The sequence below is a fragment of the Ranitomeya variabilis genome, chromosome 5, assembly GCF_051348905.1.
Source record: "Ranitomeya variabilis isolate aRanVar5 chromosome 5, aRanVar5.hap1, whole genome shotgun sequence".
In the NCBI taxonomy this organism is placed as follows: Eukaryota; Metazoa; Chordata; class Amphibia; order Anura; family Dendrobatidae; genus Ranitomeya; species Ranitomeya variabilis.
Genome location: NC_135236.1, coordinates 222,049,074 through 222,072,840, shown reverse-complemented (window position 1 = coordinate 222,072,840; position 23,767 = coordinate 222,049,074). Strand labels below are relative to the sequence as shown.

General features: G+C 43.5%; 1 long non-coding RNA gene across 3 annotated transcripts in view; it reads right to left on the bottom strand.

Annotated features, from left to right (window-relative positions):
• LOC143773557 (uncharacterized) overlaps positions 1-23,334 on the bottom strand; it is a 28,517-nt gene extending 5,183 nt beyond the window's left edge. The window contains exons 1-4 of one of the 3 annotated variants that reach the window (XR_013215231.1): positions 22,950-23,334; positions 1,164-1,227; positions 946-1,079; positions 766-846 (exon numbers count right to left, since the gene is read on the bottom strand). This is a non-coding gene — a long non-coding RNA (uncharacterized LOC143773557). Of the gene's footprint in view, positions 1-619; positions 1,083-1,163; positions 1,228-22,949 lie in introns of those variants that run through there. The other 2 variants (XR_013215232.1, XR_013215230.1) reach the window with 2 other exon arrangements.
• Between the last annotated feature and the right edge of the window lie 433 nt (positions 23,335-23,767).

Here is a 23,767-nt window from a genome sequence, read left to right as displayed (position 1 = left end):
TAGGCTCAGCAACTCTACCTGTCACTCCGGCTTGCACATTAGATACTGCTAGTCCCTGTAGCTGCACTGCCCCCCTCAACTCAGTGACCTGTAGGGACAGCGCCTCCAACTGGTGGGTTATGGAACTCATGGGATCCATGGAATTCAAATAATGTTGGCCGATTATAATGTCACGGGAGACCTAGGTATGCAAGAGCTAATGACCCGGGCCCCTGCGATTTCCCTCAGACTAGGGAAACTCTGACTGACCCTCTCCCAGAGTTTACACTGATGGTGTGCATGTCTGGGCCTCCATCCTCACCCTGTCTCCTGTTTCAACCCTAGGCTGAAACCACCACCCACCACCCAGTGAAGAGACCACACACCAATACCCACAGTTAGCACAGACAAGAAGGATAACGGAAAAATATGCAACACGCCGCAGTCACACAGGAATACACAATAAGTGCACAGGGCAAAATAAATACAAATATAGGAAGGAGAAAATAAGACAAAGGGAAATACACCACCAGCAACGATACTCCAACTCCTAGCTCACCACTCCAGACCGAGACTGTGAATCAACTATACTCTCCTGAAATTCATCTTAGCGGCAGCGCAGAATTTTAACTACAAATCTCCCTTTGAAGACATTAATTTGTAATTAAAGAAATGTGATCCTGATTACAGTGGCTAATGCACATGTAGGTACTTAGTATTGACAGGACGTATACAGTTGGAGAAATTGGCCACAGATTGAAATCCTGCTGCCATCTGCAAACAAACCTCCGGAGTCGGACTGCATCATTTGGAAACTGATTTTACTGCATGCGTAGTGGTGCATAATTTTTTCCTGTGGCAAAGAGTCTGCAAAGAGCATGTTGAAAACAAACAATTAAACCATATTAATTATATAACACGATACACAAAAGAAAACATAAAAAAAAATAAAGAAAATAATAATACCTCAAAGTAATTAGCAGCTGATGACCTGGAGAAATAGTGTCAAGCATGACAGTGTCTTGGTATTGAAGCGGATAAGAAACGGTCTCTAACAAATGGTCACGTGCCGTCATGGGAATTCAGACAAAGTTGTAAAACTTCTTGGGAAAACAAAAAAATTGTTATACAATGTACAAAATATAAAACACAAACTAAATTAAAATAAATACCAACAAAAATACCTCCTTGGCTTATGGTAGAGATGCCCTGTATATAGTGATGCCATCTGTGTCTTTTTTCGTGTTCCTTTAAAGAGTAATCATTGTAATTTGTATTCAATAAATCAATAAAGCACATCAAAATAAGCAACTTTGTAATATATCTTATCAGATAAATTTTCTTCTTTCTTTGTTAGGACTATCAATCGTGTTAAAAATTCTCAATTTATAGGTAAAATTCTGTATTCAATGAAGACAGATTTTTACATTAATGAGTAAGGAGATGACAGTTATGACAGATAAGTTTCTGTGTATAGATGACGGTGAAGAGGAGGGAGTAGTTCTACCTCTTGCTCCTCCCTTTTCCACCACCACTCCCTCTTCCACCACCACTCCCTCTACATAGATTTTAATCAGTAGCAACTGTCATTTCATATCTCAGCAATGAGAGCGTATGTCTTTAGATTTTACAGGGAATGGCGAATTTTGAAAATAAGTGATCAGTCTTGACTAGGGTTGAGCGACTTTCACTTTTTTAGGATCGAGTCGGGTTTCGCGAAACCCGACTTTGTCAAAAGTCGAGTCGAGTGAAATCGTCCGATTATCGCCAAAAGTCGGTGATCGACCGAAACACGAAACCCAATGCAAGTCAATGGGGAAGCCTAGTCGGCAGTGAGTGGAGGCCAGTAAAACACCTACAGTGCCCATTGTAATGGCAAAAACATCCATTCTTGTTACTGAAGCTTGTCAATCTTAATTTACTTTATAATAATAGTTAGGCATTGGAAATTGGGGGTCATTTGGCTAAAGTTGTGGGGGGTAGGGCTGGTTCAATTTTTTAGTGGGCCCAGGAAACGTGGATTACGTCACGGCGGTGGAGCAGGGAGAGGTAAGTATTTCAACTTTGCAAGTGCTGTGATCCTGAGCAAGCAGGGGGGGCCCACTAGTTCGCATTAGCACTGGCACAGGGCCCCTCAAAGTACGGCGGTGTGTTTGCACGCCGGGGGCGCCTCCCACCGGCAGCGACACTTTTGCGTACTCTGAGGGGCCCTGTGCCAGTGATGTCGCTAACGAGTATGCCCCCCCACCTGATGAAGGAACCTGCACTTTCATCTGCACCTTCCTCTTTTCCCTGTGTGAGGTGGTATAGTATGCGGGAAGGGGAACCTGACTTTCAGCAGAATCAGATTGTGGCTGTGTAGCGTGCAAAGGGAATGTAGTGGTCTGGGTCAATGTACCACAAGACTCATCTAGCACTGGCTGGGCAATGAGCAGGATGAGGAGGAAACACAGATATAGGCCCAAATAATAAAGTGGGCTAAATGCAGTTCAAAATTGGTAACAGGCCTAACCAGGCGGCATTGCTTTGTTCAGTGGAGTAGAAAACCCAGGAGCGGCAGACACCGTTTTAAGGGCCCAACCACACTAGTAGGCCCATATGCAGTTTAAAATTAAAAATATAGGCCGAAAGCCTGAAGATTGAAGCTCAGGAAAATAACACAGGACAACACCAAGGTGCGGCAGACACCGGTACTAGGCCCAACCAAAGTAGTAGGCCAAATGCAGTTACATTTTTAAAATGTAGGCCGAAAGCCTGAAGATTGAAGCTCAGGAAAACAAAACAGGAGAAAACCCAGGAGCGGCAGACACCGTTTTAAGGGCCCAACCACACTAGTAGGCCCAATGCAGTTTAATATTAAAAATATAGGCCGAAAGCCTGAAGATTGAAGCTCAGGAAAATAACACAGGACAACACCAAGGTGCAGCAGACACCGTTACTAAGCCCAACCAAAGTAGTAGGCCAAATGCAGTTTAATATTTAAAATGTAGGCCGAAAGCCTGAAGATTGAAGCTCAGGAAAACAAAACAGGAGAAAACCCAGGAGCGGCAGACACCGTTTTAAGGGCCCAACCAAACTAGTAGGCCCAATGCAGTTTAATATTAAAAATATAGGCCGAAAGCCTGAAGATTGAAGCTCAGGAAAATAACACAGGACAACACCAAGGTGCGGCAGACATCGTTACTTGGCCCAACCAAAGTAGTAGGCCAAATGCAGGTAAATTTTTAAAATGTAGGCCGAAAGCCTGAAGATTGAAGCTCAGGAAAACAAAACAGGAGAAAACCCAGGAGCGGCAGACACCGTTTTAAGGGCCCAACCACACTAGTAGGCCCAATGCAGTTTAATATTAAAAATATAGGCCTAAAGCCTGAAGATTGAAGCTCAGGAAAATAACACAGGACAACACCAAGGTGCAGCAGACACCATTACTAGGCCCAACCAAAGTAGTAAGCCAAATGCAGTTTAATATTTAAAATGTAGGCCGAAAGCCTGAAGATTGAAGCTCAGGAAAACAAAACAGGAGAAAACCCAGGAGCGGCAGACACCGTTTTAAGGGCCCAACCACACTAGTAGGCCCAATGCAGTTTAATATTAAAAATATAGGCCGAAAGCCTGAAGATTGAAGCTCAGGAAAATAACACAGGACAACACCAAGGTGTGGCAGACACCATTACTAGGCCCAACCAAAGTAGTAGGCCAAATGCAGTTTAAAAAATCCCTATAGGCCGAAAGCCTGAAGATTGAAGCTAAGCTTTATTCAGTGGAGGAGACAAGCAAGGAGTGGCAGACACCGTTACTAGGGCCCAACCAAAGTAGTAGGCCCACTGCAGTGTTATATTAACAACTACTTATTGAGAGCCTGAAGATTGAAGCTCAGGCAAGTAAACCTGGAGAACACCTTGGAGCGACAGACACCGTTAGTAGGCCCCAACCAAACTAGTAGGCCAACTGCAGTGTTATATTAACAACTACTTAATGAGAGCCTGAAGATTGAAGCTCAGCTTTGTTCAGTGGAGGAGAACACCAAGGAGCAGCAGACACCGTTAGTAGGCCCAATCCAACTAGTATCCCAAATCCAGTTTCATATTTCAAATATAGGCCGAAAGCCTGAAGATTGAAGCTCAGGCAAGTAAACCTGGGAAACACCTTGGAGCGGCAGACACCGATAGTAGGCCCACCCAAACTAGTAGCCCAAACGCAGTTTAATATTTAAAATGTAGGCCGAAAGCCTGAAGATTGAAGCTAAGCTTTATTCAGTGGAGGAGACAAGCAAGGAGTGGCAGACACCGTTACTAGGCCCAACCAATGTAGTAGGCCAAATGCAGTTTAATATTTAAAATGTAGGCCAAAAGCCTGAAAATTTAAGCTCTGGAAAACCAAACAGGAGAAAACCCTGGAGTGGCAGACACCGTTACTAGACCCACCCAAACTAGTAGCCCAAATGCAGTTTTAAATTCTAAATACAGGCCGAAAGCCTGAAGATTGAAGCTCAGCTTTTTCAGCGGAGGACTGCGGGATTGAGTGGTGCAGACAGACAAAGGTAGTATGTGTTAAATAAAAAAGTTGGCTCTATGCAGTTTTAAATTGGTTACAGGGGTACACAGGCAGCATTGGTGTGTTCAGCGGAGGACGATTGCAAGGAGGGACCGCAGACAGACTTCATAGGCCTAAAATGAAAAAGCAGGCTCTATGCAGTTTAAATTAGGCTACAAGGGTACACAGGCAGCATTGGTGTGCTCAGCAGAGAACGATTGCAAGGAGGGACCGCAGACAGACTTCCTAGGCCTAAAATAAAAAAGCAGGCTCTATGCAGTTTTAAATAGGTTACATGGGTACACAGGCAGCATTGGTGTGGTCAGCGGAGGACGATTGCAAGGAGGGACCGCAGACAGACTTACTAGGCCTAAAATAATAAAATAGGCTCAAGGCACTTAGAGATATCTCGCAGGGGTACACAGGCAGCATTGGTGTGGTCAGCGGAGGACGATTGCAAGGAGGGACCGCAGACAGACTTACTAGGCCTAAAATAAAAAAGTTGGCTCTATGCAGTTTTAAATTGGTTACAGGGGTACACAGGCAGCAATGGTGTGTTCAGCGGAGGACGATTGCAAGGAGGGACCGCAGACAGACTTCCTAGGCCTAAAATAAAAAAGCAGGCTCTATGCAGTTTTAAATAGGTTACATGGGTACACAGGCAGCATTGGTGTGGTCAGCGGAGGACGATTGCAAGGAGGGACCGCAGACAGACTTACTAGGCCTAAAATAAATAAAAATAGGCTCAAGGCACTTAGAGTTATCTCGCAGGGGTACACAGGCAGCATTGGTGTGGTCAGCGGAGGACGATTGCAAGGAGGGACCGCAGACAGACTTACTAGGCCTAAAATAATAAAATAGGCTCAAGGCACTTAGAGATATCTCGCAGGGGTACACAGGCAGCATTGGTGTGGTCAGCGGAGGACGATTGCAAGGAGGGACCGCAGACAGACTTACTAGGCCTAAAATAAAAAAGCAGGCTCTATGCAGTTTTAAATAGGTTACATGGGTACACAGGCAGCATTGGTGTCGTCAGCGGAGGACGATTGCAAGGAGGGACCGCAGACAGACTTACTAGGCCTAAAATAAAAAAGCAGGCTCTATGCAGTTTTAAATAGGTTACATGGGTACACAGGCAGCATTGGTGTGCTCAGCAGAGGACGATTGCAAGGAGGGACCGCAGAGAGACTTCCTAGGCCTAAAATAAAAAAGCAGGCTCTATGCAGTTTAAATTAGGCTACAGGGGCTACACAGGCAGCATTGGTGTGGTCAGCGGAGGACGATTGCACCGAGGGGCAGACACAGTTAGTAGGCCCAAAAAAGTAATAGGCAAAATGCAGTTAAAAATAGGTTACAGGAGCACGCAGGCGGCCTAGCTTTGTTCAGTGGAGGACAACTGTAAGGAGTGTCTGACACAGTTAGTAGGCCTAAATAATAAAGTGAGGTGAATGTCTGGCAAAAAAAAAATCACAAATAAACAGGTGGCATACCTAGGTACAGGGGTGGGCTCCTCTGCTGACTTGCCGACAGTGTTAGTTGGCACAAAGTATTAACTGGTGTAAATGTAGGGCAGGGCCCCTGAATATTTTTACTATCAACAATCATGTCAACAAATTGGTATTGGCAGTGCCATTGAAGGATTTATCAGCACAGACTAAACAGTGGTGGAGCAGTGAGAGGTAATTTTGAAAGTGGTAGAGCACTGTTTGAGCTGGGGGGGAACACTCTCTCGTGGGCAGCGGTACTGGCCCAGGGCCCCTCATGTTACGACGGTGTGTCTGACGTTGGGTGTGCACCACCACCGCCAGAGACACTTCATTGTACTATGAGGGACCCTGTGCCAGTGCCGTCGCCCAAAAGTGGGCACACCCACCTCTTCAGCCAAACAGCCCTCGCACGGGTGCGTGCGCCAAGTGGTGACCACAGCCCCGTAGGGGGAGTCAGCCCATTTAGGGAGGTGTAAAAAAGGCCTATGGTGGACATACAGCAGCTGCAAATGGAGAAATTGGAGCAGTCAGTAAGACGAGTTCAAAAGCAAGATCTTTTTACAGGAAAGCTAGGTGTCAGCAGGGAAAGGTGGAGCAAAATAATTAGAAATCCATGATTGGTTCATTTTAATGAAGGTTAGATCATCAACATTTTGGGTAGCCAGACGAGTCCTTTTTTCGGTCAGTATTGAACCAGCAGCTCCTGTAATGCATATTCTGCCAATTCAGGCCAGGTGTCTATTTTAGATGCCCAGTAATCAAAGGGGAATGAAGTGTGAGGGAGAACATCGATAAGGGAGGAAAAATAGTTAGTAACCATACTGGACAAATGTTGTCTCTTGTCACTTTGAATTGATGCTGCAGTACCTGTCGTGTCTGCGGTCATTGCGAAATCACTCCACAACCTGGTCATAAAACCCCTCTGTCCAACACCACTTCTGATTTGTGCCCCTCTAACACCTCTTGCATGTTGCCCCCTGCAGCTCGTGTGAGAACCATCACCGCCACTGTGTGCTGGGAATACCTGAACCAAACGGTCTACAAGAGTTGCTTGTCTGGTAGCCAATATTTGCTCAAGATTCTCATGTGGCATTATATTTTGCAATTTCCCTTTATAGCGTGGATCCAGGAGGCAGGCCAACCAGTAATCGTCATCGGTCATCATTTTGATAATGCGGGGGTCCCTTTTTAGGATACGCAATGCATAATCAGCCATGTGGGCCAATGTTCCAGGTGTCAAATCTATGTTTGTGCTGGGTTGAGGAGCACTTTCTGGCAAATCCACATCACTTGTCTCCCGCAAAAAACCTGTACCTGACCTTGCACCACCAACAATTTCTATTCCCCCTTGAGATGCTTCCTCCTCCCTTAAATAATCATCCCCATCTTCCTCCTCCTCCTCCTCTTTGTCCGCAACCTCGTCCCCGAGACTTCCCAGAGCAGACAATGGCTGACTGTCATCAAGGCTTCCCTCCTCTTCGGCTGCAGACGCCTGCTCCTTAATGTGCGTCAAACTTTGCATCAGCAGGCGCATTAGTGGAATGCTCATGCTTATGATGGCGTTGTCCGCACTGACCAGCCGTGTGCATTCCTCAAAACACTGAAGGACTTGACAGAGTCAAGTCAGAGCTTCGACCACTGCACAGCAGACAACTGCCTGCCCGTGTATGTATATCCTCCCACAAATACATGACAGCATGCCTCTGCTCGCACAGCCTCTGAAGCATGTGCAGTGTAGAGTTCCACCTTGTAGCAACGTCGATTATTAGGCGGTGCTGGGGAAGCTTCAACGATCGCTGATGGTTCTGCATACGGCTGGAGTGTACGGGCGAACGGCGGATGTGAGAGCAAAGTCGTCGCACCTTGAGGAGCAGGGCTGGTAACCCCAGATAACTTTTCAGGAAGCACTGCACCACCAGGTTCAAGGTGTGAGCCAGGCAAAGTATGTGTTTCAGTTCTGAAAGGGCTATGGCAGCCATAAAATTCCTCCCGTTATCACTGACTACCTTGCCTGCCTCAAGATGTACACTGCCCAGCCATGACTGAGTTTCTTGCTGCAAGAACTCGGCCAGAACTTCCGCGGTGTGTCTGTTGTCGCCCAAGCACTTCATTTCCAACACAGCCTGCTGACGCTTACCACTAGCTGTTCCATAATGGGACACCTCATGTGCAACACTGGCAGCTGCGGATGGAGTGGTCGTGCGACTGCGCTCTGTGGATGAGCTTTCGCTTCGGCTGGAAGAGGAGGAGGAGGGGTGGTGAACGCCTACAGCCAACTGTTTCCTAGACCGTGGGCTAGGCAGAACTGTCCCACTGTGGCTGTCCCCTGTGGACCCTGCATCCACCACATTAACCCAGTGTGCCATGATGGACACGTAACGTCCCTGACCATGCCTACTGGTCCATGCATCAGTTGTGAGGTGCACCTTTCTACTGAATGATTCCCTCAGTGCATGGAGAATGCGGTCTTTGACATGCTGGTGGAGGGCTGGGATGGCTTTTCTCAAAAAGAAGTGTCGACTGGGTAGCTCAGAGCGTGGTACTGCGTAGGCCATCAAGGCTTTGAAAGCTTCGCTTTCAACCAAGCGGTAGGGCATAATCTCTAACGATGTAAGTCTAGCAATGTGGGCGTTCAAACCCTGTGTACGCGGATGAGAGGGTGAGTACTTTCTTTTTCTAATGAGAGTCTCTTGGAGGGTGAGCTGGACTGGCGAGGTGCATATGGTGGGACTTGCATTGGTGGTGGTGGATATGGCAGATTGAGAGAGGGTTGGTGATGGTATTCTCGATGTAGGCCTACATGCTGTGTTTCCTACCAATAAACTTCTGATTCCCTGACTGCTTTGCCCTAGCGACGACACCTCCACATTTGCTGCTGTTGTTGTTCTAACCGGTGGGCTTACAGTGGGGGAAGTGATGTAGCGTTGCTGACTACCTGGATTCTGAGCAGGTGCACCAACAGTAGGGGACGTTTGGGAGTTATTCCAGGCTTGCAAGTACATGCTGGTTACATGTCTGAGCATGCACGTTGTATTTAAATTGTGGGGTTCTTCCCTCTGCTAAATGTTTTTGAGCATTTCTTACAGATAACTTTGCACTCATCATTCGGATCTTGGGTAAAAAATTGCCACACTACACTCTTCCTACTATGGAATACCTTTTCAGGCATTGCATGCTGTGTTACTTTCACCGGATGGCCACGCTGTCCTAAAACTGGTTTTGGTTTTGCCAAACTTTTTTGGCCAGAGACGGGACTGCCAGATGAAAGCAAATGTGATGTAGATGGCTGCTGCCGATCCTCCTCCTCCGCTTCTGAGCTACTGCCAGCGGCACCTTCTTCCCCCAATGGCTGCCAATTTAGGTCTACAACTGGGTCATCTATCACCTCCTCTTCAGTCTCATGTTCAGCTATCTCTGTGTCACCGTGTAAGGTGCTATAACGTTCGAGAATGGGCACCATCGTCTCATCAGGGTCAGTTTCTGGCTCAGTACACTGCGAGGGCAATGTAGTGATGTGAGTCGATGGAACAGCATGACAATCTAGCTGTGGCTGTGAATCAGTGCACTTTATGTCCGAATCATCTTCTAGTGGGCTGTTAACTATTTCCCTTTCTAACCCAGGCATGGTATGTGTAAAGAGCTCCATGGAGTAAATTGTTGTGTCGCCTGACGCATCCTTCACTGTTGTTTTGGGGGAAGGACACAAGGAATCAACTTGTTCCTGACCGGGAGCATCCATCGACGACTGGCTACTTTTCAATTTTGAACTATCCGAAGAGGAGGCGAAAGAGCTAGAGGCTGAGTCAGCAATGAAAGCCAAAACTTTTTCCTGCTGCTCCGGCTTTAACAGCGGTTTTCCTACTCCCAGAAAAGGTAGTGTTTGAGGCCTTGTGTAGCCGGATGATGAAGCTGGCTCAACAACTCGAGGTGCTATTTTAATTTTCCCTCTCCCACCCGATGCTCCACCAGCACCACCACCACCACCATCAGCATTACCAGATGGCAATGACTGCCCACGGCCACAACCTCTTCCACCAGCCTTCCTCATTTTTGGGAAAATGTAACCAAACTAACAACTGTTATATGGTACTGAAAAACAAGGTAGAAGGTGTATGTTAACTTGTTGTGAATATAAATCTCCTTTTTATGTTTTGGTGAGTGCTGAATAAATCAGGCCCCCTGTATGACAATACCACAGACATGACTGGCACAGATGCACAGATTTGGCAAAATTATTCTCCCTTTATTTATATTTTTTTATATGGGAGACTAGTGAATAAATCAGGCCCAATGTATGACAGTATAGTTTCTGTGGCTGAAAATGACTGACAGAGATACCACAGACACGACTGGCACAGATGCACAGATTTGGCAATATTATTCTCCCTTTATTTTTATTTTTTTATATGGGAGACTAGTGAATAAATCAGGCCCAATGTATGACAGTATAGTTTCTGTGGCACAAAATGACTGACAGAGATACCACAGACAGGACTGGCACAGATGCACAGATTTGGCAATATTATTCTCCCTTTATTTATTTTTTTTATATGGGAGACTAGTGATTAAATCAGGCCCAATGTATGACAGTATAGTTTGTGTGGCTGAAAATGACTGACAGAGATACCACAGACACAACTGGCACAGATGCACAGATTTGGCAATATTACTCTCCATTTATTTATATTTTTTTTATATGGGAGACTAGTGAATAAATCAGGCCCAATGTATGACAGTATAGTTTCTGTGGCTGAAAATGACTGACAGAGATACCACAGACACGACTGACACAGATGCACAGATTTGGCAATATTATTCTCCCTTTATTTTTATTTTTTTATAAGGGAGACTAGTGAATAAATCAGGCCCAATGTATGACAGTATAGGTTCTGTGGCACAAAATGACTGACAGAGATACCACAGACACGACTGGCACAGATGCACAGATTTGGCAATATTATTCTCCCTTTATTTTTATTTTTTTTATATGGGAGACTAGTGATTAAATCAGGCCCAATGTATGACAGTATAGTTTCTGTGGCACAAAATGACTGACAGAGATACCACAGACAGGACTGGCACAGATGCACAGATTTGGCAATATTATTCTCCCTTTATTTATATTTTTTATATGGGAGACTAGTGAATAAATCAGGCCCAATGTATGACCGTATAGTTTCTGTGGCTGAAAATGACTGACAGAGATACCACAGACACGACTGGCACAGATGCACAGATTTGGCAATATTATTCTCCCTTTATTTTTATTTTTTTATATGGGAGACTAGTGAATAAATCAGGGCCAATGTATGACAGTATAGTTTCTGTGCCTGAAAATGACTGACAGAGATACCACAGACATGACTCGCACAGATGCACAGATTTGGCAATATTATTCTCCCTTTATTTTTATTTTTTTCATATGGGAGACTAGTGATTAAATCAGGCCCAATGTATGACAGTATAGTTTCTGTGGCACAAAATGACTGACAGAGATACCACAGACAGGACTGGCACAGATGCACAGATTTGGCAATATTATTCACCCTTTATTTTTATTTTTTTATATGGGAGACTAGTGATTAAATCAGGCCCAATGTATGACAGTATAGTTTCTGTGGCTGAAAATGACTGACAGAGATACCACAGACACGACTGGCACAGATGCACAGATTTGGCAATATTATTCTCCCTTTATTTTTATTTTTTTATATGTGAGACTAGTGATTAAATCAGGCCCAATGTATGACAGTATAGTTTCTGTGGCTGAAAATGACTGACAGAGATACCACAGACATGGCTGGCACAGATGCACAGATTTGGCAATATTATTCTCCCTTTATTTTTATTTTTTTATGTGGGAGACTAGTGAATAAATCAGGGCCAATGTATGACAGTATAGTTTCTGTGGCTGAAAATGACTGACAGAGATACCACAGACACGACTGGCACAGATGCACAGATTTGGCAATATTATTCTCCCTTTATTTTTATTTTTTTCATATGGGAGACTAGTGATTAAATCAGGCCCAATGTATGACAGTATAGTTTCTGTGGCACAAAATGACTGACAGAGATACCACAGACAGGACTGGCACAGATGCACAGATTTGGCAATATTATTCACCCTTTATTTTTATTTTTTTATATGGGAGACTAGTGATTAAATCAGGCCCAATGTATGACAGTATAGTTTCTGTGGCACAAAATGACTGACAGAGATACCACAGACAGGACTGGCACAGATGCACAGATTTGGCAATATTATTCTCCCTTTATTTATATTTTTTTATATGGGAGACTAGTGAATAAATCAGGCCCAATGTATGACAGTATAGTTTCTGTGGCTGAAAATGACTGACAGAGATACCACAGACATGACTGGCACAGATGCACAGATTTGGCAATATTATTCTCCCTTTATTTTTATTTTTTTATATGGGAGACTAGTGAATAAATCAGGGCCAATGTATGACAGTATAGTTTCTGTGGCACAAAATGACTGACAGAGATACCACAGACAGGACTGGCACAGATGCACAGATTTGGCAATATTATTATCCCTTTATTTATATTTTTTTATATGGGAGACTAGTGAATAAATCAGGCCCAATGTATGACAGTATAGTTTCTGTGGCTGAAAATGACTGACAGAGATACCACAGACACGACTGGCACAGATGCACAGATTTGGCAATATTATTCTCCCTTTATTTTTATTTTTTTATATGTGAGACTAGTGATTAAATCAGGCCCAATGTATGACAGTATAGTTTCTGTGGCTGAAAATGACTGACAGAGATACCACAGACATGACTGGCACAGATGCACAGATTTGGCAATATTATTCTCCCTTTATTTTTATTTTTTTATATGGGAGACTAGTGAATAAATCAGGGCCAATGTATGACAGTATAGTTTCTGTGGCTGAAAATGACTGACAGAGATACCACAGACACGACTGGCACAGATGCACAGATTTGGCAATATTATTCTCCCTTTATTTTTATTTTTTTCATATGGGAGACTAGTGATTAAATCAGGCCCAATGTATGACAGTATAGTTTCTGTGGCACAAAATGACTGACAGATATACCACAGACACGACTGGCACAGATGCACAGATTTGGCAATATTATTCTCCCTTTATTTTTATTTTTTTATATGTGAGACTAGTGATTAAATCAGGCCCAATGTATGACAGTATAGTTTCTGTGGCTGAAAATGACTGACAGAGATACCACAGACACGACTGGCACAGATGCACAAATTTGGCAAAATTATTCTCCTTTTATTTTTATTTTTTTGGGGGGAGACTAGTGAATAAATCAGGCCCAATGTATGACAGTATAGTTTCTGTGGCACAAAATGACTGACAGAGATACCACAGACAGGACTGGCACAGATGCACAGATTTGGCAATATTATTCTCCCTTTATTTTTATTTTTTTATATGTGAGACTAGTGATTAAATCAGGCCCAATGTATGACAGTATAGTTTCTGTGGCTGAAAATGACTGACAGAGATACCACAGACATGACTGGCACAGATGCACAGATTTGGCAATATTATTCTCCCTTTATTTTTATTTTTTTATATGGGAGACTAGTGAATAAATCAGGGCCAATGTATGACAGTATAGTTTCTGTGGCTGAAAATGACTGACAGAGATACCACAGACACGACTGGCACAGATGCACAGATTTGGCAATATTATTCTCCCTTTATTTTTATTTTTTTCATATGGGAGACTAGTGATTAAATCAGGCCCAATGTATGACAGTATAGTTTCTGTGGCACAAAATGACTGACAGATATACCACAGACACGACTGGCACAGATGCACAGATTTGGCAATATTATTCTCCCTTTATTTTTATTTTTTTATATGTGAGACTAGTGATTAAATCAGGCCCAATGTATGACAGTATAGTTTCTGTGGCTGAAAATGACTGACAGAGATACCACAGACACGACTGGCACAGATGCACAAATTTGGCAAAATTATTCTCCTTTTATTTTTATTTTTTTGGGGGGAGACTAGTGAATAAATCAGGCCCACTATATTACAGTATAGTTTCTGTGGCACAAAATGACTGACAGAGATACCACAGACAGGACTGGCGCAGATGCACTGATTGACAATATTAATCTCCCTTTTCAGGTGTGGGACAGTGCAGAAAAATACAGGCCCACTGTTTTACACTACACAGTTTCAGGGGCTGAAAGTGGCTGGAAGATATATATATAAAAAAAATAAAAGGGACTGTACTACAATTACTATCTCCCTACAATAATCTCTGAAAAGTATGGCAGGCAGCAATAAAAAGGACTGCTGCACACAAAAAGTGTGGACAAACAAACAAGATAGCTGTGCAGAAAGGAAGGAGCAACAGGATTTGTGCTTTTAAAAAAGCAGTTGGTTTGCACAGCGGCGTACAAACACCAATGCAGCTATCAGGGAGCCTTCTAGGGCAGCCCAGTAAGCTACAGAGCTGATGAAGAGAAATCTAGCCTCCACTGTCCCTGCAAAGAAAAGGTGGTGTTGGACAGTGGAAATCGCTACAGCACAAGCGGTTTGGGGGTTAATGTGCCCTGCCTAACGCTATCCCTGCTTCTGACGAAGTGGCAGCAACCTCTCCCTATGCTCAGCTCGGCAGCAGTAAGATGGCAGTCGGCGTGCACGCCCCTTTATAGCCCCTGTGACGCCGCAGAAAGCAAGCCAATCACTGCAATGCCCTTCTCTAAGATGGTGGGGACCGAGAGCTATGTCATCACGCTGCCCACACTCTGCGTCCACCTTCATTGGCTGAGAAAAGGCGCTGAAAGCTTCATACGAAACGTGACTTTGGCGCGAAGATCGCCGACCGCTTGGCCGACCCCACACTGGGATCGGGTCGGGTTTCACGAAAAGTGAAAGTGCCAAAAGTCGGCGATTTATGAAAATGACCGATCCGTTTCGCTCAACCCTAGTCTTTACCAAGAAACAAGCAGATTTCTGTGATAAGATATATTTCAAAGCGGTTTATTTTTATGTGCACTATTAATTTATGACTTAAAAATTAAAACGACAGTCAAAAATACAGAAAAATACAGAAATGTAACAGTACACATGGTTCTTATTGTATTAATAAACAATATGTAAGAAAGATTAGACACACATATCTGACATCACATCAATAGCTCATGTCTACATCGGCCGAGCTGCTGTGCTCAGTGATTCGGTGGTACAATAATGAGAGCTGTTGATTGGACACTGACACAGCCAAAACACTTAGGCTATAGCAGTGGTTGAAATGGGGCTTGGACCCAGGGTAGGTGAGAATTACTTGGTTTGGTTTTGCTACCTGACAATAAACATTGAAGTCCACTTTTCTAAAAGTGGAAAACCCCTTTAAGACTTCTATCTTCATACGTTATTTTTCATTAGTCAAGTTTTGTGTCATTTTGCACTTCTTTTGAAAGTAAGTTTTAGGTTTTTCTGAAGAAGTATATGAATAAAAATACATAATAATGCCATAACTGGAGAATACTGCATCTTTGTAAAACTTCCACAAAAAACTGTGCATGTAGTCAATTTTACCATGCTAATGCTATATTCCCATGATGAGTATTTGATGTTGCAGATTTTCTGCACCTATGAAGTTAATTAGTGAAAGTTATAGATTTAGCACTCCAGGGGATTATGTGGAAATACAACGAAAGTTTATTTTATTACCCACAGGCAATTCATTGTATATGCAATGACTTTTCAGCCAGTAATTTGGCCTTCATCAGAACAGATTGCCACATAGTGTGACAAGTGATAAAACAAAGATTCACATGCTTGCAGCACTTAACAGATAAGATAAGCTCAGCACTGCAACATTGGAATTTTTTTCTTTCACTTGTCACACTGGGCTGTAATCTGTTCTGATGAAGGCCAAATTACTGGCTGAAACATTATTATATACTAGATGGTGGCCCGATTCTAACGCATTGGATATTCTAGAATATGTATGTCCACGTAATAGTAGTATGCCCAGCCACGTAGTATATTGCCCAGCCACGTAGTATATTGCCCAGCCACGTAGTATATTGCCCAGTCACGTAGTATATTGCCCAGTCACATAGTATATTGCCCAGTCACGTAGTATATTGCCCAGTCACGTAGTATATTGCCCAGTCACGTAGTATATTGCCCAGCCACGTAGTATATTGCCCAGCCATGTAGTATATTGCACAGTCACGTAGTATATTGCCCAGTCACGTAGTATATTGCCCAGCCACGTAGTATATTGCCCAGCCACGTAGTATATTGCCCAGTCATGTAGTATATTGCCCAGTCACGTAGTATATTGCCCAGTCACGTAGTATATTGCCCAGTCACGTAGTATATTGCCCAGCCACGTAGTATGTTGCCCAGCCACGTAGTATATTGCCCAGCCACATAGTATATTGCCCAGCCACGTAGTATATTGCCCAGCCACATAGTATATTGCCCAGCCACGTAGTATATTGCCCAGCCATGTAGTATATTGCCCAGCCATGTAGTATATTGCCCAGTCACATAGTATATTGCCCAGCCATGTAGTATGTTGCCCAGCCACGTAGTATATTGCCCAGCCATGTAGTATATTGCCCAGCCACGTAGTATATTGCCCAGCCATGTAGTATATTGCCCAGTGACATAGTATACAGCACAGAGCCACACAGTATATTGCCCAGTGGCGTAGTATACGGCACAGCCACGTAGTATATTGCCCAGCTATCTACTATATAATTGTCTAAGGGTCACTTCCGTCTGTCCTTCTGTCTGTCGCGGTTATTCGTTCGCTGATTGGTCTCGCCAGCTGCCTGTCATGGCTGCCGCGACCAATCAGCGACGCACACAGTCCGGAATAAAATGGCCGCTCCTTACTCCCCGCACTCACTGCCCAGCGCCTGCATATACCCCTCCGGTCAGCGCTCAGACACGTAGTATATTGCACAGCCCACGTAGTATATTGCTGAGTGACGTAGTATATTGTTCAGCGATGTAGTATATTGCCCAGCCACGTAGTATATTGCCCAGTCACGTTGTACATTGCCCAGCCACATTGTATACAGCACAGCCCACGTAGTATATTGCCGAGCCACGTAGTATACAGCACAGCCCACGTAGTATATTGCACAGCCCACGTAGTATATTGCCCAGCCACATAGTATACAGCACAGCCCACGTAGTATATTGCCCAGCCACGTAATATATTGCACAGCCACATAGTATATTGCACAGCCCACATAGTATATTGCCCAGCCATGTAGTATATTGCACAGCCACGTAGTAGTATATTGCACAGCCCACGTAGTATATTGCCAAGTGATGTAGTATATTGCTCAGCGACGTAGTATATTGCCCAGCCACGTAGTATATTGCCCAGCCACGTAGTATATTGCCCAGCCACGTAGTATACAGCAAAGCCCACGTAGTATATTGCCCAGCCACCTAGTATACAGCACAGCCCATGTAGTATATTGCCCAGCCACATAGTATATTGCACAGCCGCATAGTATATTGCACAGCCCACGTAGTATATTGCCCAGCCATGTAGTATATTGCACAGCCACGTAGTATATTGCACAGCCCACGTAGTATATTGCCCAGCCACATAGTATACAGCACAGCCCACGTAGTATATTGCCCAGCCACGTAATATATTGCACAGCCACATAGTATATTGCACAGCCCACATAGTATATTGCCCAGCCATGTAGTATATTGCACAGCCACGTAGTATATTGCACAGCCCACGTAGTATATTGCAGAGTGACGCAGTTTATTGCTCAGCGACGTAGTATATTGCCCAGCCGCATAGTATATTGCCCAGCCATGTAGTATATTGCCCAGCCACATAGTATACAGCACAGCCAACGTAGTATATTGTCCAGCCACGTAGTATACAGCACAGCCCACATAGTATATTGCCCAGCCACGTAGTATATTGCCCAGCCATGTAGTATATTGCCCAGCCACGTAGTATATTGCCCAGCCTTGTAGTATATTGCCCAGCCACGTACGTAGCATATTGCCCAGCCATGTAGTATATTGCCCAGGAATGGAGTATACAGCACAGACCCACGTAGTATACAGTGTTAAAATAAAAATAAACATATAATCACCCTCCGAAAGCCCGTTAAAGTCCTGGCCTTGTGCGTGGTGCAGGCGTCAGATTCCAGTCCCAGGGTGTGATGACATCACGGTCACATGACCGTGACGTCATGGCAGGTCCTTCTCGCGCAGGACCTGTGATGACGTCGCGGTCACATGACCGTGACGACCGCGGGCGGCAGCTTCCGGTCCCAGGATGGTATGCCAGAAGGACCTTCCATGACGTCACGGTCATGTGACCGCGACGTGATCACAGGCCCTGCGAGAAGGACCTTCCATGACGTCACGGTCATGTGACAGCGACGTCATGGAAGGTCCTTCTCGCAGGGCCTGTGATCACGTCGCGGTCACATGACCGTGACATCATGGAAGGTCCTTCTGGCAGACCATCCTTGGGCCTGGATTGTTCCGCTTACATGGACCGGCCGGAGCATCGCGAGGAGGGGGAAAGGCGGTGGAAGGTGAGTATATAATGATTTTTTATTTTTTTAAATTATTTTTAACATTAGATGTTTTTACTATTGACGCTGCATAGGCTGCGTCAATAGTGAAAACTTGGTCACACAGGGTTAATAGCGGCGGTAACGGAGTGCGTTACCCGTGGCATAACGCGGTCCGTTACTGCCGGCAATAACCCTGTGTGAGCGCTGACCGGAGGGGTGTCTGTTGTTGCATTTTATTGCAAAGTTGCAGCCACCAAAAAACGTAATTCTGGCATTTCGATTTTTTTTCTCGCTACGTCGTTTACTGTTTGGATTAATTATTTTTATATATTGATAGATCGAGCGATTCTGAATGCGGTGATACCAAATATGAGTATATTTGATTTTTTTATTGCTTTATTTTGAATGGGGTGAAAGGGGGGCGATTTGAACATTTTTTTTACTTCTTACTTGCTTCAATAGTCTCCATGAGAGGCTAGAAGCTGCAGTTGTCCGATCACCTCTGCTACATACAGCAGGGCTGCAGCCTTGCTCTATGTAGCAGATATGCTCACTTGCTATGAGCGCTGACCACCAGGCGGTGCTAATAGCAATCCAGCAATGACAACCACAGAGGTCTCCTGCTGACCCCGGGTTGTCATGCCAAGCCATTGGCGACCCGTGGTCATGTGACACGGGTGGGAGGAGGTAATGACATGCTTCCTGCACGTGCATGTTAAATGCTGCTTTCAGCATTTGACAGTGGCATTTAACATGTTAACAGCTGCGGGTGAATCGCGATTCCACCCGTGGCTGTTCCGGGCACATGTCAGCTGATCAGATCAGCCTTTTCCTCCCTTAAATGGAATGTCATTGAGGGGATGGGTTGTGACATCTCAACACCCCCCTTGCTTTATTTGCCACCCTGAAATGAGCGTCATCAATGACACTCGTTTCAGGATCTGGTCCCTGTCTGTCCCTTGTGCAGGGTCTCCCCATGAGCAGTCTCCCCCAGTGCCCTGTGCAATGAGTGCAGCATCCAGTCTGCTTAGATCAACTGTAATAAGCCAGCAGCAGGTTTGCAGGAGTACTAGTGCCGCACAGCAGGTGACGACATTGGTCTCTGTCGGGCATAATGACACCATTCTGCTGCCGGCTTATTACTATTCATCTAAGCAGACAGCAGACCGGATGCTGCGCTCATCACACAGGGCACAAGGGGAGACTGCGCACAAGGGAGACACTGCACAAGGGAGCAGGGACTAGCCCCTGAAATGAGGGTCACCAATGACACTTCATTTCTGGGTGACAATGAAGCAGGGGAGGGTCGAGGATGTTCCAACCCCCCCTCCCCCCGATGTTTTGTTTAAAGTCAGAAAGAGGAGTGACAGCAGTTTCAGTCAGCAGATGACAATTTATTTGATTACCTCATTATCTCAAACCAATCATCATAGTAAGTGGGTAATATAAATAGAACCCTAAGTTGCAGTACAGAATAAATGGTATGGAATCTTACCATGACTTAAATTACAAAAGTTACTAGTTTTTAAAGATTTATTCATTGAAATTTACTTTTGGGTTTTGGACTAACCCTTTAAAGGTAGCCAGTTCCCCAGGCAGTTTAGACTGGATGGGCCCCCTGGTCACCTGACAAGTAACATAATTCCTTTGAAGGGTGGCACCTATCAGATGATAGGTCATGTGATAAACATGCAGACTCTCTAGTGCACATTTCATAAACAATGATAAGGAGCATAATTACATTTTTAATAGAACATGATATTAATACTTTAATGGAGAATACTAAATAAAAAGAAAGAACAATCTGAAAATAAGTAAAGTGCTATAAATAATATGGAAAGACACTATTTAATTAGAAATGGCGCTTTACATAATAAGAGAGAAGAACATGTAGGAGACAGTGCTAGCTACACATTATTGGAGAGGACACTTAATAAGAGTGGAAAAACTGGAACACCCTTTAAATTAAATGAGTTGTATTGATAAAGGAAAATGGAGATTTTTTGTGGCTTTATAGACTACACAATTTTGTGCTTTATATTGTCATATAAGTGTTATTACTATTCACTGATTAAGATTAATATATTACATAACTTGCCTTAAATTTGGAATGAGATTATTGCAGCATCCAACAAAACGCTTTAGTTGTAAATGGAAACATCTTAAATTCCCACAGTCACTAAAAGAGTAAAAGGGGGAACACTTGACAGTCAGCTGTTTGGTTAGACCAATTTGGCAAAGTCTACTATAGGATTTTATGTAGCTGTTACTGCAAAGTGCCAGAAAACTATGTTTACATTTATAAATGCTTGCAGGTGGAAGGGGGGATTTATACCATTATTATGTGAATGTCAACCGTAGAAAAGCAATCTAATGTTCAACATTATTGCTAGTTCTGACCCTAAATTAAAGATAATTCACTAAGTAAAACAAGTATGAATTCTGCACTATGGTTTACATAACTGAAAGTAGGAAATGAATACTTAAAGTTTATGAAATAAAATTCTATTCTCTATAATTAAACAAGAAAGATGCCAAGAAGAGTAATTACATGTAGACATTAAATAATACTAAAATAATTTTCAGGTATATTAATGTGGAAAAATAAAAGAAAATAAAGTTTGGTACCGTGTTAGCCAGTTGAAAAAAGATTGATTGTTCTCAGTGAGAGAAACAAAATAATAATTTTGTAGTTATGATACCTTTTAAAAATAAAAAAATGTTACAAAGCAAACTTTTGAGACTACTTAAGTCTCTTCATCAAGCATGGTTTGACAAAGTATCTGAAGAAACAAACATATACACAAAAAGAGTAGAGACATGACATCATAAATGGACAGACAGTACTACACCAAACTGGTTGATGACCCAACTCCAAAATATATGAGAGAGTTGAAGAAAACCTTTTGGACTTTGTACCTGAGAATCCTAGGATAAGAATTTTCTATATGCTTCCCAAGATTCATAAGCCAGGAAATCCAAGGAGGCCAATCATCTTAGGACTGGGAACACTCACTGAAAAGATCTCAGGATGGATAAAGAATGTTCTTAAACCACTGGTAATAAAAACAGCCAGCTACTTACATGACCCCACAGACCTTTTGAAAAAGGAACCTACAATACTTCCCTCCCTCAAGGGTGTCATCATAGCCAACATGGATGCGGAATCCCTGTATTTCAACATCCCACATGAAGATGGACTAACCGCCTGCTAAATGTTTGTGGAAGCTATTAAGATTCCTTCTGAATCTGTATTAAAATTCACCAGATTTATCCTCACTCATAATTTTTTTTCTGTTTTGGTGAGGAGCAGTGTAGAACGAGCACTAAAATGCTCAAGTATTCGTTACTCAAGAAGACGAGGAGGTCAGACTCTTGGCCTTGCTCGACTTAAGTAACAAATATTGTGGAAGTTAATGGGAAACTCAAGCATTTTTCCGGCAGACCCTCTCAGAAGGTCTGGGGGTGAGCAGGAAAATCTCTGAAATGGATGAAAATAGCACTCAAATGGAATAGGAACAGCATGGGAAAGACATCTTTGACTCCCAGGTCGCTGCTGGTAACAAGGTTGTCAGAGTATTATGTCACTTTTATGGTGTGATATCAAAACATCCAAAACCGAAGATAAAATGGATTTTACAAGAAAAAATGTTAGGAAACATTCTTTCCCTTGTAATGACTAGTATATAAGGCAAAATTGAAAAGAGAAAAAAGAAAAGCCTCATCAACCCCTTAGGCTATGCTTACACGTATTGTTTTTGTACTTTCTCATTGCTTTCAATGGTTAAGAAACCATTCACCAGTAAATGTAATTTTAGCTTTTTAGTACCTTATCTTGGCATGCAGTGTGTGTGATATGGTCAGTCACATCCTGTTTAATTTATGAAGGAGGGACTCTGAAACTCACAAAGCCTATGCAGACAACGTAAGAACTGACAAAATTAGAGGAAGAGGGACTCCAATATACTGTTAAAATTATTAGGTAGTGGGACTCCTAGACTCATAAAACCTATGAACTAAGTGTGAGGCTGCCAAATATTTGAAGGAGGGACTCCAATACACCCTGTAAAACACGTAGAGGAGGGTCTCAAAAAACTTTTTTTTCCCATTATAAAGCAAAAAAACTGGTAAAACTGGTAAAGCCTATGCACTAGTTGCAAGGCCTAGCAAAAATTTCAAGGAGGGATTGCAAAACACTCTGGAAGACACAGAGTATAGCCTCAGAATATATTTTGCTAGAATTTTGTAAAGATTGTACAAAGAGAAATTGTCAATGAATTCATGGAACGAAGCTATCATGTTTTGAACTATGACTTGAATAAAACTAGAGGTGTCGACATGCTGTGTGAAGATTATGTGGAAAATGAAAATCCTACCACCATTGATGTGTCACGGTTCCACCCTTCAGTGTGTCTGGGATGCAGTTACTGACAGCTCATCAGTACTATCTAGTACAGGGTGTGTGCTGAAGCTGTCAGTACTTTCATTGACAGCTCAGTCGTTCAGTCTGGATGTGTGGCGTGCTGAACTCTCATTGGGTTGACTGACAGTTTGGCAGTCCAATCTGAGACTGGGAGATGCTGGCTGTCTCCAGCTTTTCAATTTTCAAGGCGATTTCCAGGCAACTTAATTGGGGTCTTTCTCCCTGACCTCTGCCAGAAATGCATTCAGCTATTATATGGTTTGTCTCTCTGAGTCTTGTGTTCTGTTTCTAGATATTTCATTGCTTGACCTTGGATCTTGTTCTAATCATCTGTCTAACTCCTTCTGCTTTGATCCGCTATCCTCCTGGTATTCTGATCTCGGAATGTTACCTGATGAAGCCTTTGTCTCTTCCTTTTGTTTATGATGTATGCTCCTTGCTTCTGGTCTTGGACTCCTTGACTCTCCCATCTCACAGCTTGGCCGTGAGAAGTGACTCAGTGTCACATTCCATATTAAAAATTGAAGAAACACACCAAAGTAATGATGGGATGGAGAAGGTTGCATTCACTCTAACTAGTGAAGAGCACAGGGTCAGAGCAGTTCAGTTGAAGAGAGTGACTGGCGGCACTTCACTGGACTGGCCCTGAAGAGGAGGAAGTGCGTGGTGAGTCACTGTCCGTGGCCATGTTCTCAGAGCCTTATGTCCTGAGCGAGAATTTTAAAATGAGTGGGACTCCTACACTGCTTAAGCCTATGGACATAATGCAAG